The 18,289-nt window shown below is 38.1% G+C and overlaps 1 protein-coding gene across 11 annotated transcripts in view; it reads left to right on the top strand.

The window, feature by feature from the left end:
* The window catches only part of CTNND2 (catenin delta 2), a 638,012-nt gene that overhangs the window by 371,273 nt on the left and 248,450 nt on the right, over positions 1 to 18,289 (top strand). The gene's annotated exons all lie outside the window — the stretch shown is intronic.

Below are 18,289 nucleotides of genomic sequence, written 5' to 3' on the forward strand. Positions count from 1 at the left end.
ACACCACATTTTAATTTCAGAATGAGTAAAGTGACAGTATCATTAAATTAAGGTGAAATTCAAGATCTCGGGATGCTTGTATCAAGCCTCTTGGCAAATACCGAGTCTCAGAATACTAAGTGGTTTATTTACCATTTATATTAATACAACTTCTTCTTGCTGTAGTCTAATACACTGTTGGCCACAAGTATTAAATACTGCCTTTGTACAGTGAAAATTGAGGATTGCCACAGACTTTGTATTTTAGGTAGTTTTATAACTTCATTGTATAGCAAGAGTTTGAGTCTAAAAAGGCATGGATGTCAGCATCATTGATGTCAGCATCAAGGGAATGGAGAAAAAATCGATTTAAAACTTTAAACCTGTGGCTATGAGCTATTAGTATTTGCCTGATTTTTCTTACCTTTATTCTAGGATAGAAGTCTTTGCTTTGGGAAGTTTCTAACAGGCATAGTACTTTTTCCTGTTTGTGGACTGTTAGCATTGACATTTCTGTTGTGTTAGGGCTTTGGTTTTGTTGTATCATTGCAGCATCAAGTCTGTCATGGTAGCTTGGTCCAAAACTTTTTTATTTAGGGGTTAAGGTCCAGCATAATGACTCTGAAGTGCTACAGAAGCTGTTTGTCCTGAGCTAGATCCAAGTTGAAACTTGGGTTTAGGCTCTTTTGGCCTTCTTGGCCAATAATGCTTCTATAGACATTCCTAACAGAATTTTCTACTTTGTTTTGAATAAAAGTTAAGGAATTGACATTCATTTTCTTGGATTGCTTTTAAATAAAAGCTTTTGATAAGACTTCTGCATCTTGCATAACCTGCATCTTTTTAAAGCCTACTGCAGAGCGTTGCCTGATTTACTGATTTATGGCTTTGGTGAAATAAAAAGCCTATAGATGATACATGCATTTGGGAAATAGCTGGTGTATTGTGTGTGGATTTTCCTATGGGAGGGAAGTAGTGATTGACCATTTGAATTTGCTGTTGAGTTTGTAAAAATTGATAAAGCAGCACTAACTTTGCTTAGTGCTGGGCTGATCAGAGCAAGCATAACAATCTACTGGGTCACTCATCCCTTAGGGATTTGATTTTAAGATATGTAAAAACCCTCATTGTTTTATTTTATAACAAATGGAAAATCGTGTGACTTGAATAAGTATTATGTGGCTGACCTGAAGAGATAAAGTTTTGCTACTTCAAAGACTCAGTGTAAGCAACAGTATGTTAGTAAATAGCTTTTCTTTTTTTTCCCCACAGTGGTGACATGCCTTTCAAGTAGTCCTTGAAAGGAGCTCTCTCACATGATCCATTCTTTTGCAAAGGTTTTCTATTGTGTGCTCCTACCCCTTATTTTCCACTGCCATTCTTATGCATGTTCCTCATGGCCTGACTGCCATCCCAGAGTTACACATTTGCCAGCAGTGTTAAGTGCCTGACTAATCTTCTAGACTTTCACTGGATTCACTGAAGCCAATGGACTACTCAGAGGCTTAAAATTAGCATATGCTTTAGAGTTAGCCAGGATCAGATGTTACAGATACTACTAAGGTAATCTTAATTTCTTCCTTCCTTCTGTAACTATTTTTGCTCAGAATAGGTTTGGAATTTGAGCTCTAAGTATATTATATTTTTGCAGGAGTTTTTCAGTCATTGTGTTAGAAATCAAACCCACTGAGAAGGAAAGCAAGCAATTGTACTTTGAAAAACTAATGTTCAATAAATAGTGGTTTTGCTTCTTGTTCAAAACATCCAAAGATGAGTTGAAGTTTTTTGGGGTTTTTGAGAGAGAGAAAGAGAGGAGGAGGAAGAATGGAGAACAGTTGTCACATTGCACTGATTGATGGTTTGCCTACTGTGATTAATGTGAAGTTGCATTGGCACGTATGTGTCATCACAGGGATGATGTTATACTAAGTAATCTTTTTTATATCTGGCAATAAAAAAATAAGTATTTGTAGTAATTACTAAAACCACAAATGATGCATTTGTTTTAATTATTTTTGCATTATAGTAGAAATTTGTCCTGGAGCTATCTAGTTCATGAATACTACTGGGTTTCAGTGTGCTAAACAAGCCAAACCGTATCAGTGCCAGACTTAGATATTTAAAAGAGAAAATATTCAGATAAGATCCATTTAAAAAAAAAATTCAAGTAAAAAGTTACATAGATGACCTAAAACATAATCTGAGACTTAACTGAGGAGATGGCATTATTTATATTACTTTCCTACAAATTTGATTATGAAACAACTTGAAATTTTAAAAATGGCAGTTCTTAGACTTCATCCTGAATTTCAAATGAGACATGCAACAGTGTGCAATGACTCAGTTTTAACCGAGTAACCTTAGAAACGTCTTCAGAAATGGCTTTTAGTCTAGTTATATTTGAGCTGCTGCCACTGCCAAGTGTGTGTGTGTATGGGTGTGTGTGTACATGTGTATATAGTGGCTCTGGTGAGTGTACATTTGCTGTGTTTATTCTTAGTCTAGCTGCTTCATTGCTATGATCTGCAATTACAGTTTTAGAAGTAGTTTTCTGCTCTGCACTGCTCCAAAGCATATTTGACCGTCTGTTCAAGCAGCGATCCAAATCCAGAAAGCACAGTTAGTAAATACTTTCTTGCAGCTTCCACACCTGCACTGAGCTTCAGAGTGCTGCTGGGAGCCAAACTCACCAAAGCAGCCCATTTTGCCTGGGAGAAGGAGCGTTTAGGACAGCAAGCAGCAGAATCATGGGAAAACTCTTTCAGGAGGCAGGTTATGGCACAGGTGCCCACTCTTCACGCTCTTCTGATGCATCTTCTGGTGGGCAGAATCAGACAGACAGTACTAGAGGAATACTGCATTTATTTAGGAGCAAAGGGGAAGGAGGCAGTCACAGAGTGTTGTTCACGTGGTTTGTGCCTCAGGTTGTGTCTCTGGGAGCAGCCCCAATGTTACAAAGCCATTCCTGCCTTCTCATCCAGGTTTAGGGAAGACTAAGGACATGCAAAGCAATGGAAAGTAGTTTTATGTATTGCCTTATTACAGAAAATTCAAAGGAGAATAATCCTGCTTGAAGACTGCACCATATTTCATAAGCTGCACTAAAAGGTTAAGTTTAAGAAATGAGTGTTGGTGTGAATCACTTGATGTAATGTTAGATGGAAAGAATATTACACAGCTATCTTTCATGTAGTGGTGACACATTTCACTGAAAGAAGAGCTTCAGCATCCCTCTAGACAGCTCTGCTTCTACCAGTGTTGAAAACTTCAGTGCTCAGCCTAGTGTTTACAATCTTCTTTCAAGTAAAACAAAATGGAAAAGAATTTTTCCTTTCTGAAGTGGACTGTTTGTATGCAAGCGTAATACTAACATTAAAATAACACCAGTTTATAAAAATGTGGCATGGGTTAATACATAAAATATGCTTTCCACTCCTTGTTGAGCAAAGAGTTCTAAATTTATCAGGCTTTTAATTGGTTCCTTCTGCTCCTTCATATGTTTTGCCTCACTCATCTCTCTCTTTGCTGAGGACCATCCTTTATCCTTTCTCCTTCTGTAAGCTTTTCACTATATATGATGTGTTGAACCCTGGTTTCCTGTTGGGGCTTAGACAGGACTCCTATTTGGTGGTGAGTGTTGACATGTTAAAGCATGTCAGTGTGCAGTCACAGGGGCACAGAACAGCTTAAGCAACTTTCTGTGGGATAACTGATGTACATTACTACCAGCATGGATTAATGTTTCCTTTCGATTGCACGAAAATATTGGATCATCTGTATATCACTAGTTCATCACAATCTTTAAAAAGATTATCTTAAGTGTTAGACGTCTCCAGTAAATCACACTACACTTGTCTTTGTGCTAAAAGAGCTGCATTACTGTTAACTTACAGCCAAAGTAAATCTAAATCACCCCAGAATTAAAAGTTCCCTGTGCCTTTAAATCCCCACCTGAGACACAGGGCTGACCTAATAAAATAGTCTAGGTGTGATGTGCCATTGTACATTTTTGGACAGGCAAGGAAGAAAAATATTTTAATTTTTTTTTTGGCTTTAAGATAAGCTCTTGGACCATCTATATGATTGATCATAACAGAAAGGACACAGTTGTTTCCTGTAACTATTCTATATTTTTACAGAATCCTGAGTATCTCTTTTATAGAGAGAACCAAATTGCTTCATTAATTTTAACCAAAGTAGTTTTCCATAGATTTTTTTTCTAAATTTTTTTTTCTTTGTTTTTATTAGCTGGAAAATTTCTTTATCTGCTGCCAGAGTCTTTACACATGAGAACACTGTTAATGCTCTTTTGTTCTGGGACAGACACTGCTGTCTTAGGCGTTTTTTCTTCTCCTTTTACTCTTATTTGTTTTGAGACTCTTTCTTTCAGATAAGAAAACAAAGTGGAAGATTTTGAGTAATATCCAGCAATATACCAGTTATTAATTAGAACATGGAATTTGGCGTCTTTCTGATACAAAGTTACTTGCTCCCACATTGCAACCTGGAGGTTAGGTATGCTGGTGTTGCTTTAGAGTTGATACAAATATACAACTAAATGTCACTTTGATTTTCTTTGTCACTTATTCTACCTATTTCTTTAGCAATAGTTATGTTTCTAATTGTTACAACTGGAACCTTTACAATTGTGCTCAATTCCAGTTTGGAAAAGGTATCCACCATGGACAGTGTACAGCAAAAAAGCAGAAGGAATAAGGTGGATGACTTTAAAATATTATTGCCGTGATTTTTGCTCCTGTATTTTTCAGATTTAGATCACATGAAATTAACTTGCTTGTAGGAGAGGAATAATTGACAAAAGCCAAATACAGAAGCCCCATGTGCATCTTTGAGCTAATGAACTTGATGGTGGCTCCCAATGTGAGCAAACACAAGAAATATGTCTAAACTTGGGTCCTGTTCTTTCACTGATTACCACGTTTCCCTTTGCTTCCCATTCTTGATAAGGGACATTGTTTGGCTGATCCTCCTAATGATCTTTCAGAGGGCTGTTAAATCAAATAACATTGCAGACTAACAAGCTTTTTGGGCAAAAAGCACTAGTGTGCAGTACCACTGAAAATGGGTTCAACTTGTATAAAGCTGCAAGTATTTTAACGAAATGACTGGGAAACTGTGTGGCAGTGGCTGTTTCTGGGATTTTGGGTGAATGTAACATCAGATATGCTTCTGGGGACTACTGAGGCCTGTGCTGTTGCTTGGTAACCACAAATGTGGTTTCTGGCCTCTGGTCCTGAACTTTAGCAGTGTACCTAAGAAGGCCAGGATTCAAATTTAAGCATGCAAGTCACTAGAAGAAATTTCTTTAACATCAGAGCAGAATTTGAAGTGTCTCTGCTTATACACCTGTTGGGCAGGAGGACAAGAAGGAGGTGAAGTTGACAAAAGGTAACAGAGAAGAGTCTCTGTCCCTAGCAGAAGGATGGTTAAGCCAAGGAGCTGGAATTTGCCAGTTTTTCTTGGTTACTGAAATCCAATGGAATGTATGAAGTCAAAGAACAGTGTTTTGGGAACCTGACCTTAAGGAATTTAGGTTAGAGCAATGGAAATACATTAACCAATGTTGGCACTACAGTTCCTATGCTTGTCTTGCCTTTATTGATCTGTGTTCTGTTTAGTATGAGATTGCAGGAAGATAATAGAGCCTCATAAACGATTATACATCCAAACCTTTGGGTCTTAAGGGTGTGCTAGTGAGGCTAAGTCTTATCCTTGCCTATTACAACCCGTTTTTGCCTTCAGGTCTCAGTGGTGTCCTCATGTACCTATTGTTCTCTTCAGTTGCCAGGAGTGTGATTCTGTGCTATAGGTCTTTGGCCTCAAACTCGCTCCTTGAGGGCAGAGGAGACTGCTGTTGTATGGGATAGGGAGTATAAGCAAAGGCAAGGTCCCCTTCTATCAAATTTCTGACACTCAGTCTTTTATGGCATGAGTGAAAAGATTTATTTCTGCTATACAGTCTAAAATGGGATGACTGTGTTTGTATTGCTTGTGCACTGGGCAAAGAAGGTACATGTGAAAGCTGCAGCTTCCTCAGTCTCAAACCCTGTTGCAAGGCGTTATCTAGTAGCCTGGAAATGTTTGTTGCAAAAATATTGATAAAAATGACAGAAATCTTATGTTCATCATGGGTTTTGGGTATGTAAGGGATGTGAGAACAAGCCCTTAATTTTTACTGTGGTGGAAAACATCATCCTTTCCAGTTGCTGTGGCACAGAAACTTTTAGTAATAGATGGAGTAGCTCAGATTTAGGAAGCTGGCATGCAGCTCATCAGTAATATAAGCATTAATTTGTTGGCATATCTAATGGCTTTTTGGTTGTTGTGTGCACACACTCTCTTTCAAGCAGTGCAGGTGCCTCTGGTCAAGAATAATTAATTGGCAGAAAGAAGATGGCAAAATGGGCAATTGTGGAAAGCCCCTTTCTTTAAGGCCAAAGCTTGTGTGGGGAGGTTGCCCATGTCTGCCTGTGCCACATGCAGTGTGCTCATGGGTGACACACATTCCTTGTCAGTGGTAACACCTGCCAGAAGCTACACTGGGCCAAATTTGCTCTATGAGCAATCATGGGAGATAAATGAGGCAATTTTTCAGTAATCATAGGGTCAAATTTGAAGATCACATAGATGTGGACCTAGAACAGAATACCTTTTGGTTTTATAGAAGTGATATTGGAGAGGACAGAGAGATATTGTCTAATGATAATGAATTCATGGAACTGTACATTATCATAAGTGGTTAGAAGCAAAAGTCACAATTTAATATGCTGAAATGAGGAGGACCAAATGATGACTAATCTTACAATTATAAGGCATGGCATATGAAACTGCCAGTTAGATCACATAGATTTTTGATAAGTACATCAAGTTGCAACTTACAGTGTGTTAGTGAAGTGTCCCTACCCATGACAGGGGGTTGAAACTAATCTTTAAGGTCCCTTCCAGCCCAAACCATTCTGCGATGTTATAATAGTAAAGTGCTGTGTTAGTTTGAATACAAGTGGTTTGCAATCTCATGCAATCCTCCCTTTACTGAGGAAATTTTTGCATATGCTTTTCTATATTTACTTCCTCCACCGTGTATGTCTATGTCTTGCCTTATGGCCCCTTATCCTCTCAGTCCAATCCAGGTGCAAAGCATCCCTTTTATCAGCTAGCCAGCTGTGCTGCTCTCAGGCAGTAAAAGCTTTTGATCATCCAGCTAAAGCTGTCCCTGGGTTTAAAGAGTGTTGCCTGGGAGGAAAGTAAGGGTGGAGAAGGAACTGTGACCCTCTGATAGCAGGGCAGATTTCCTGTCATTGGAGAGCAAAATGACACCTCTCCATGGGTCTTTCCCTCACCCCACTACTTTCCTGAACATCCTAGTTCAGTGGGAATGCAGTCATGTTTACATTTGACCACCAAAAGGTGTCATGAACTCTTCAAAGTTCTGGGAGCATGATCCATAAAGGAGGGTGAGATGGAGATGGACTCCTTCAGATATTTGTGGGGGAAGAGAAGGTGGAGTGGGACAAGATGACAGCCCTCTGTGTATTTGGGGCTAATATACCATGGAAAAAGGGAGGACTGAGTAAAAGAAAAATTACAGACCTGCTAATCGCAGTGCTCTTTGAGCATTACAACATAAACTGATAGAAAGGATAATATAAGAATGAAGGTAGTAAATGGTTAAAGGGATAATTTGCAACAGGAGTTCTCCAAAACTAGATTGTGCTGGAATGACCTGCTCACTGACCTTTTCTTAGATGATATTTGATGTCTTTCTATTACCTGTCAGGGCTCTGAGCATGGATTTTCTGTAGTGCCACTTGGGAAATGTTTACTTAAGCTAGAGAAGATGGATATTCTTTCAAGAGTGTAGTTGGGCAGGGACCTGGGTAAAGGAACATTTTCAGTTTGTCATTTTGAAGACTGAAGTAATGGAAAGGAAGGGTACTCCTAATAAAGTTCCACAAGGAGAACTCCTTTTGGCTACTTGAAAAATACTTTTTCATTTTATTATCTTGGCACAAAACCATGAAATAAGCCAAGGAAACTTCTTGATAGTGGAATATTAGGAGGCATTTTCTGAAGAGAGGAAGATAAATCCTATGTAGAAAGATGGAAGATGGAAAGATGGAAGGGGAAGAAAAGGATTGGAGCCAAGGTAATAATACACTTAATAGCTGGTTGCATGTTCAGCATCTTTGGCTGAAAAGAAGAGTAGGAGAATAGCTATGTGACCTGGTTGAGTACAGCATATCTCAGCTACCTGTATTAGGAACATAATAGAATATTTCATGGCCTCACAGAACAAGCAAAACTGGGAGCCTTACACAGGGTTAGGACTTCATCTGAAGAACTGTACACAGCTGTGACCCTCTGTAGGCAAGAGACACTTTCTAGCCTTCATTTCTTCTGAACTGTCCTGCATGGGTTATCAAGAAATAAAGAAGCTTGTTGTACACAGACCTGACTTAGTGTTTCTCCCGTTTCTTAACAGAGGAGAGGCTGCTAGATTACATAGCTTCTTACAGTAAATAGAGGTTATTTGTTAAGAGTGCTGAATCCTGGTACGAATAATTAATTTGATGAAGGATTTACTTTCTTTGAAAAAATACAGGATTCGTTGAGTCCCGGCAGCTTTTAGTATAGTTCATCTCTGATGAACTATGGTGAGGGGTGTTTGAAACTAGGTGATTTGTAAGGTTCCTTCCAACTCAAGTCTTTATTTCTATAATTCATCTGACCAAGGAGGGAATGAGAGCTAAAGGTATCTTCTGAGTGGCTTTTTACAATCAGCCTTTGGTTTTAGGGCTTTAGCTAACCAGCCATGATGTGTTTGATTGGAGCATCTTTGTCAGCTGGTGCTCCTCCATTTTCCCTCAAAAGATTTGAACCTGATAGCCCTAGTGAATACAGTGACCTCCCAGCCATGATTGCACTTTGTCTGGTCTCTGACCAAACTTCAAAGTTTTCAAGGTTTATTAGGTGAAATTTTGTGTTTCTTTCTCTCCAGAGTCGTAGTTCCTGTGTAGCTCATGTCATCCTTGTCTGTGTTGCATCTTGAGATGGCTTTGGCAAGAATCAGCTAATGCTTGAGCATAACTGAGCATCTTCTCCAAAGTGATCTAGTTTGTGTCCTACCATGCTTAAGATCCTATCTTGTGAATTCAGAAATTCAAGAATTAATTGTCTTAGCTGAAAAACTCTTTTTCTCTGAAGTTTATCAAGGTTGTGATTGCATGTCACTGCTTTTTTCAGTTGGCAGTAGATTTTGGACCACTTTTGTAAAATCAGGCACAACTTGATGCATATGCCTTCAGCCAGCCATATGGCTATGGAAGCCTTGGCTTCACTGGCAAGGCAGCCATTGACATGCAAATAGTGTCAATTTGCATTTATGAATAACCAGTAACTAATGGTGTGACTCTTCAGAATGCCTCAAGTGTTTGTCACCTTTGGACTACATGAATCGCATTCTTCTAATTGGAATCACTGTTAAGCCATTCTTGAAGCTAAACACTTCCAGTAGTTTATTGCAAACTGCTCTGAGCACATTTCTTATGTTCCTTATCTTAGATCTACTTTCCTTTTGCCAGTGACCTTCTTTCACCATTTGTCTCCTGCAACATTTGTCATGGCCATCTCATTTAAGCATGGACTCTGCTGGAGTGACAGCACTCTTTCAGCCTAAGGTTCTTTTCTGGCCATGCTTTTCAGCAATAATCTGAGTTGTGAGGTTAATTGCAAAGTCTGTTTTTCTGTGTTTGTTTCTTTTCTTCCCTGCTCTCTTTTTTTCTTTTTTTTTTCTTTACAATAAGTTTGTGCTAAAAAGAATCTGTAGCCATCCATTTCCTCCTTTGCTTGTTGCTTATTGTGAAAGGTTTTACTTAAGGTACTTTTCTGAGTCTTTGGAAGTTGGATACTAAATGCATGCTATTGAGTGATTGCTATATTATTAAGAATAATGAATTAAAAGATCATTTTATTTTATGGGATGCAACAATTATTTCAGCATAAATTTTAAGTCCTTGAGCTACTCATGTCTTGGTGTTAACAGTATTCCTTTTCTTTGTCTCTGTATTCAGCATTTCTTTTATTTAGAGCATCCCTGTTAGAATTGCTTTAGATTATAATAACTTTAGTAATAGGAGATTATTTAAGTTTTCTAGCAGAGGTCTCAATAGGTACATAATGGAAACAACCTAAAACCAGCTTGAATAATGGTACAATAATCTTTTGATCATAATTCATAAAAAGTGAGTAATTGTTGGTCTAAACTTCTTTACAGGCATAACTAAATTCTTTGGTTCAATTGCATTCAAATTGATTTTGTATACATTTAATAAAACGTCCATGTTTTAACTCCCATATTTTAAATGCAGTGAGTCTCAAATGTATAGTGAAAACTTGATGAGTAATAGAGTATCACAGAATACCCAGAGATATCTTCCCTTTCTTGAATTTGGCATTGAGAAAAAGACAAAGATAATGAACTCCATTTTTTTCTCCTGGAATACTTATACCTCATGTCTTGGTGAAGTCTGGAAACCAGGGACTACAAGTTAAGTGCTCACTGAAGAGGAGAAAGCCTCTGGGAGGAGAAAGTGTTTAAGATTATATCAAAGATGACCTTACATGAAAGAACAAATACTACTAATGCTTTTCTCTATTCTCTTAATGAAAGGCAAGTTTGAATACAAAGAGGTACAGATAAAATTTCCAAATTTGGTGTTTTTCAGACCTCTTATAATGTGCAATCTTATTGTAAAAGGAATTACAAAAAATAAGTGCCCAACACTTTTCTGTGAGCGAACCCCAGATGCAGTGTCTGAGATTTCAGCTGTGTCTGTCAGAAACTGGAACACAGGTTTTCAAAACAAAAATATTCACAATAAGTTAATACTTTTTAAAAGGTGCATGTGTAATTGAGATTCGTTAGAGCTATGTTTGCCTTTTCCCTGTTAGCAGGAAAACCTCATCTTGGAATAGTGAACTTCTAGGAAGGACATTACCATTAGATAAGGAAGTCGGGTTGCCCAGCAAAAGCCAGTTGAGGAATACTGTAGTTGGGCAGACTTGACACTTCATTACCCAGTTGAGTTTTGTTTTTTTCTGTTGTTACCTTTTCCAAAGTGTTGCACAGTGACTGTTTTTTTTGTTTGGGAACCACTGTTCCACAAAGCACCTTCCTTAACAAATTCTCTGAAAATCTTGAGAATCCCACTTCTAGTTGGATTTAAGCTCTAGATATTCTTTCTGTTCCCTCTGCAGGGAGGAGTTGATGTGGAAAGGTTTTCCCCTTCCCCCTGCATCAGAGCTGCTGTGAGAACTGGCTCCGTTTAAGGTTGACTGAGCTGATGCTTGGTTTGGGGGAAGGCTTCAGAATTGCTGGGGTTTTTAGCTGCTGTGCTTTTCCACAGTGTTTAACACGATCAGAAAGTTAAATTTTCACCAGCAGGCATTAGTGCAGTAGTGCCTGATTTGTTTTGCTGGAGGCAGCAGTGCTTCTTAGCAAATCACTCATGCTGCTGGAAGTTGTCTCTAGCCCTCCAAAGACCTTTAGGGTTTTGGATGTTTAGCCTATACTGCTGCTTAACCAGCAGAAATTGGGTCTCCCAAGTTTGCTTAGGTACAGCCTTGTGAAAGAAGGAAGGCACAGCCTGGAGAATTAAGGATGAACTGTTACTTCCCTTTAGTTTGCAATCCTTGTCAGTGAAGCATTCACTGTGGGGCTTCACAGACTATCCCATAGAGGGGTTTTTTCTGGATATTTGCTTTTGGGGCCTGTCTCATCGATACACCAGTATTTCATTCCTTTCCTTGCTGAGTTGAATGCATTGCCACAACCCCTGCATCAGCATAGAGCCCATGGTGCAACACAAACTATTAACGTTCAGAATTGGAAATAATAAATTTTTATCTTTTCTAAGATCAAGATAAGCAAAACTTCAAAGTTCTCTGCTGCTGCAAAGGCCTGATATTGTTTTCAACGGTCGTGTAGCTGTGGTGAGCTATCCAAACAGCTTCTGCAGAGCTGCTTGGCTGTGTTGCTTAGTAACATCATCCTGTTGCTGAGGCACTCGGCCCTCACTCCAAGTGGGTAGCGAGCAGGAAAGTTAGGAACAGTGATTTGTATAACCAGATAGCAGCATCTGTTCCCATTTGTGCATGGGACTTCTCTTCCCTTTTCTTGTGAAATTGGCAGGGCTGAGGGGCATGGAAGAGGCAGAGCTTAAAAGAGGCGAGAGAAAAAACACCAAACACAAAGTAACACCCAGGATGATCATTTGCTAAATGGTTAAAAAAAAAAAAATATCTTTTACTTCCTTCCCAGCTGAAGGCAAATTGTTGATGTATGGTAGTGGTTTCTTTGGGGCAGTTTCTGTTTTTAGTTTTTTCTTCATTGACAGTACCCTAGATGAGAAATGAAGTAGGAATTATCTCCCTGAACTTTTCTGTCACATTTAATCTGCTATTTCTTCCTGGCTGTATTTGCCGCTTATATCTTTGCTCCCAGTCAAACTTTTCTTTTCCACCAGCAATTTATTTTTGATAAAATGTTGTAAGCAGGTGAGTGCTTTTCAACAGAACAAGGGCAGTAGCAGAAAGAAGAAAATGCTCAGGATGAGGTACAAATTTCTAGTGCGGTCCTTCTGTTTTCCCTAGATTCTTAGAATTATAATAACTGATACAGTACTTTACAGTGAAGTTAGATTGCATGGCTAAAATCATGGACTATTTAAAAATATTTCTGCCTTTGTTTTTCTTTTAAACATGCTGTAATGGATGCCAGTATTTGGTTAAAAACTTATTAACTTAGTATTTGGTTAGTTTAAATAGGATAAAAATTATGTGGGTACTTCTTATAAGAAACAATAAACTTTATTGAATGATTTTTAAAGTTTATTTGGGGCCTGTTTATTACACTTATAAAAGTGTAATCCTTTTTTTCCTTCTTCCTTTCTCTATTTTTAGCACTAATGTGAAAACTGCTGGCCTTAGTTCAGATGTTGATTTTGCAGTGTCCCTTAAGCAGCCAAAGCCAATCTGTTTCGAGGAGACTTTTCTAAGATGCTTAATCTGGTTAATGGACAAATTATGTCTGGGAAATTCCACAGTGTGAGCTGAATGTGGCAGTATCCTGACGGTGACACTGCTAATAGGTTTGACAGTGCAGTGAGAGTTTGCAGAAACACTCCAGACCATGCATCGTATTCTACTTCAATCCTTTAAGGAGAAAACCTGGGGAAAAGCAATCTAAGATACTGACAGGTGAGGCAAGGCTGCTCTTTTAGTTCTGGGGACTTGAATATTGGGGCAGACTTTTTGTTTGGTGGTGAGCTCCTATAGTGTGGGCTGAGGATGCCAGAGTAGCATATCCGTAGGGCTTTTTTCAGGCATCCAGAGTTTGATATCAGTTGAAAGATGTCATGTGTAATTAGTCAATTCACTGAGGGCATTATTTCTTTCTGTATCTGTACAAATAGTCCTGAGTCAGAGAGAGAATGATGTAGTGAGAATGAAAAAAGTGTAAAAACAGAAATGAGTTTTAATTCTGAGCTTTCATTAGTTAATCTTTCATTCTAGTATTTCATAAAGAAAAAATTGAAACATTTGTGTTTGTGTGTATGCAAAATCTAAACAGGTGAGAATCCTGTGTTTAAAAAAGCCCTAAACCCAGTTAAAAAGAATTCACTGGAGACTGTGTTCTGATTTTAGTGACTGCAGGTCTTTGGTGTGCTAGGGCCCAAGCTGATGTACCAAGGTGTGCATTAGCTGGAGCTGCCATATGGCCTGTCATGTCTTACTGGTTAATTTAACCATCTGTCATGTCTTAACAATTTGTATTCACTTTCAGTAGTCAGGATAGAAGGGTTTTCTTCTCTTTGGTACAGTAATTTTCATCATACAGTGCTGTTACATTTCCCTTATCTGAGTTCTATTAGTTTTATTTATAATCATATTACTTGTAGATAATACTTTCCTTTTTCGATGTTATGACTTGAAGATTCATACATTCAGGCAGGCATTTTGGAGATGTTTCTGCTTAAATTTCTGGCACAAAACAAAGTCAGTATCAAAACTTGAGCTGTGAATGTTTGACTCCACTTCTCCTCCTGTTCACTTCTAATTCTGCACTTGTGTTCACATCAACTTCTTTGCTATGTAAATTAAAATAGGTTAGTGTCTGTAAAACAGGTTTCATAACATATGAGTTCAGAGTAAAAATCCCACTGTACATATGCTCTTTCTCACATGTTGTGTTTTCAGAATTGCAGTGAAGTTCTGACCTGACCTACTGTATATATATATTTATTTAATAAGCAGCATTATTATTATGCTACTGTTTATTTAATAGTAGCATTTCAGGACAAGCATCTAAGAGAAAGTTACATCAAAAAGGGTTTTCAGCCATGATGTGCTATTTAAATCAAAAAGTTCTTTCAGTCTTCTGAAAAGCATGCAACATATCAAAGCCACAAAATTCCTATGATTTTCTTTGAGATTTTGTGCCTGCAGGCTCTTATCTCAATGATGGGCTTATTGCAATTTTATCATAGTCTGGGGTTGGTTGCTGTTTGTTTGTGGGTTTTTTTGTTTTTTGGTTGTTTTTTTTTTTAACTTGTAGTGTAAGCAACGTTGTCATTGTATTTAAAGTTAAGAATTGATGCAGCTAGATCTTCAATCTTCCTTGTCAGAAAGATGCATCTTCTAAGTGCAGTGTTATAGTGTGTTCAGTCAGATTTAGGTACTTGGAGCCTTAAGTAGCCAGAGGTCTGCTGTGTGTTGAAAGGTGTGGGGTTGCAACAAAGTTTAATTAATTAAATTAAGTTGTTAACATGTAACTGATAAGGGGTAATACAATGGTTGTAGATCTTCAGCTCATGTGTCACTAATGATGTTCCTCCATCATATACATAAGGAAATTGTTTATCAGGACTCTTGATCAAGAATTTCTGAATGAGGGCTGAATGGTATACCTGGTTAGATCTAAATGGGTTTTTTAACATTGAGATTATCACTTGCATATTTTGTGTTTCCAAGGAGCTGTTAAATCCTGGACAGGAGGACAGTACTGTATGCTCTTGCAATTAGAGATGTTTAGAGAGTATCAAGACTTAGTAGGGCTTCTTCTTAAAGGTGTAGCAAGGTAGGAGGATAGGTTATAAAGCCTTTCCAAAGAGTCACAAATAAAAACTCTCCAAGATTTATTCGAGCATATGCAATGCCTGTGATCCATTAATTTCAGTAATTTTAATGCCTGTAGTTTCTTGCAATGACAAATGCCAATATATTGGTTTACTTATTGACCTAAACTGTCAGATCAGCAGTGTCATTCAAATGTGTCTGTTGTATTTATTTTCTTGACAGCCTGCACCAGCTATGAAGAGCAATTAGGGATTATTTAGTGTGTATCTCTCATGTTACACTTGTCTGATTACAGTATTTATCTTCCTGTGGGAAGTGAGACTTTGTCAAAAAAGAGCATTTCCTAGGAAACAACTATTTCCCTATGCTGCAGAGGAACGTATCAAACTAGCGTGGAAAAATTTAGCTAGTGGGCTGGGCATTTTTCAAGTGTGAAGAGTGGAGATCAATTTTTTGATCCAATTTGGTAGGACTGCACTTTTCATATTGCTCCTCTTGAATGTGGGAGGAGAGGAAATACCACATGTAGGAATATGTCTTTTCATCTGGACAGTTCTAGGTTATCCTTGTTGCCCTAATCCAGTTCACCTGGCTGGGGACTCATGTGATACCCCGGTGGAACCTTGCCACAGATGACTTCTAAAGGCTCCACAGTGATGCAGAAGATAGGATGTTCCACTTGCTTTCAGGTTTCAGTCTTGGAGGCTTCAGAAGACAGAGAAGACTCTTCTTACCATATGCTTTGGTTCAAATAGTTAATCAGTTTCTGTTCTAAAAAATATATTAATTTTTTTTTCTTAATTTTGTGCCTCTCACAGCTATTTTAAAGATGTATAGTCTTCTTCATCACACCTTCTGCCGTGATGCCACAGATGGATTTGTCAAACAAGACTGGACTATTGGAATAATTGATTAAAGGATGGTTTCTTGAACACCTAAATAATGCTTTAGTTCTTCTCAGTGGTTTTGGATTGGTTTGGTTTTTTTGGGCTTTTTAAATTATTCTACTACCCCACTTTTTGACCACCATGATCGTGAGAGTTCTGGCTATGCTCTGATGCTGGATACATTATCTATAAATAACAACTAGCAGGACTGAAAGTTTAATAATGAGTTTTCTTTGAACTTGAGCATAGACCTGTCTGTGAATGGGCTTGATGCCTGATTACGTCTCTGAAATAAAAACAGCATTGCTGTTAGGGCAGGCTGGCCAGGGAGTAGGGCTGAGTCCATTTTCAGAATATCTAGGAGAAAGGTGTGTGGCCTTGCTGCACATCACTGCTTTGATTTCAGGCCCCCAGAGAGGTGCAGGGCTATTAGTGGGGTGAAGGGCTGGCCGTGTATAAGAAGGTTTGGACAGTGCAGTCTGGGGGGAGCCATACATTCATGATGCCTCTACGTTTAGAGAAACTGCTTTTGAGGGTGCTGAGCTTCCTTAATGTGAGATTGCTTGTGAGCCTTGCTGGTCTTATCTTCTACTGCTTCCTAGTAGTATATTGGTTGCTGCTTGTCCATTCTGACCTGGTTGCTTTTCCAGCCTCTGTGAGCTTCAAACTTCTTTAATGCAAGAGTTTTTGATGGCAGTGGAACAGATCAGCTTGCAGCTTTGAATAGGAAAGGATGTAGCTGTGGGCTGCTAACCCAGAATACATGCAGGAGACCCATTACACCTCTCCTTCTCCGTGACTTCAGTTCTTTGAGTTCATGGTCTTTGTTTTGATCAATTATCTCAACTGTCTCCCCAGTGCCTTCCAAAGCAGCAGAATATGGTGCCGGGTTGAGTGTGTAGATGAGGTGGGATTCAGTTGTCTGAAATCCCCAAGTTATCTGTGTGACCTTTCCTGGATATAACTCTTGGTATAACAACTACTACTTAGTTGATTTTAATATTTAAATTAAATATGCAATAAAAAACTGTTGCTCCTTAGTTGAGACTTGAATAAATTGATACATAGAAAAACTTCTAGGAGCAACTGAAAGGAAATTTTAACTTAAATCAACTTTCTGTTGTAGTTTTTTAAATACCTACTTAATAGAAACATTAAAAAGTATGATGGTGTTACATCTCTTTTTAAATCTTCTGATTTATTGTCTTTTTAGCTAGATTTAAGAACCTTAAAGGGTAGTAGTATTTTGTGTTTAAATATTGATACCTGATAATTTGGAAGAAGTGTAGTAAAATTGCATACAGAAAAGTATCATTTTTGCTTAAAACTTAAGCTGTTTAAGAGACATGATTTTAAAATGGCCTTAATTTCTGAGATTTGAGAGTAGTTTAGTTTCTAAAATGAAAATATTTTAGTTACCTATTGAAATCTTCATTTTCCTGAAGTGTCAGAGGGATAGTGGCAGTTACTCACTGATAGAGTTTTAACTCTTGACCTTCTTAGGAGGGATGTTCAGTCATAATGTGTTACTCAGATGCTTTGAAGTTGTTTTTAGATTGCCACTTAACTGTTTTCAGTCAAATCAGGTTGATTAAATGTTTTGGTCAAGAAGTTTCTCTGGTCATACATGTGCTTACTGTTTAGTACAGTAGTAAAATCTTAATTACATGTATAATTTGCAAATAAATCTCTGTTCAATATTAGCATAATAAACTAATATTAAGCTTCTATTTACACTAGTATCAGCACTTGTAAGTGCAGAACTATTGGTAGAGTATGAATTAAGGTTGAATTAAGCCCACCTCACCAGAAGATTACCATAACAGTTTGGAAACATGCTGATATCTGGATTATACTGCTACTGAGTTCAGTGGGAAAAAATCTTTTGGCTTACAGGAAGCTGAGTTAGGAAGAAAATCTGTTGTTCCAAAACCACTGTTAACTTGTATGTGGGCAAAAGAATTGTAATGCTTCTAGAATGGGGTTGTAATTCTTCATTCAATGCAAGTCCGATTTGTTGATACACTGTTAAATGTCTGAAATGTTCTCCTCACTTTTTCTGTATTTTTTCCTCTGATGCAGATTGATTGAGCCAAATATGCATTGAAATTTGGACTTAATCACAACAGGCTGTTTTTCAGGCCACTCTGAAGGATACTAGACCTTGGTGGGAGCAGTTCAGCTGTTCTGAAAATCTGTCTCAAGGGTGCGGGGCTAAAGAGCACTTTGAAAATGTAGACCATGAAGAATTTAATTCTGTAATAGTA

The sequence above is a fragment of the Agelaius phoeniceus genome, chromosome 1 (genome assembly GCF_051311805.1).
Source record: "Agelaius phoeniceus isolate bAgePho1 chromosome 1, bAgePho1.hap1, whole genome shotgun sequence".
In the NCBI taxonomy this organism is placed as follows: domain Eukaryota; kingdom Metazoa; phylum Chordata; class Aves; order Passeriformes; family Icteridae; genus Agelaius; species Agelaius phoeniceus.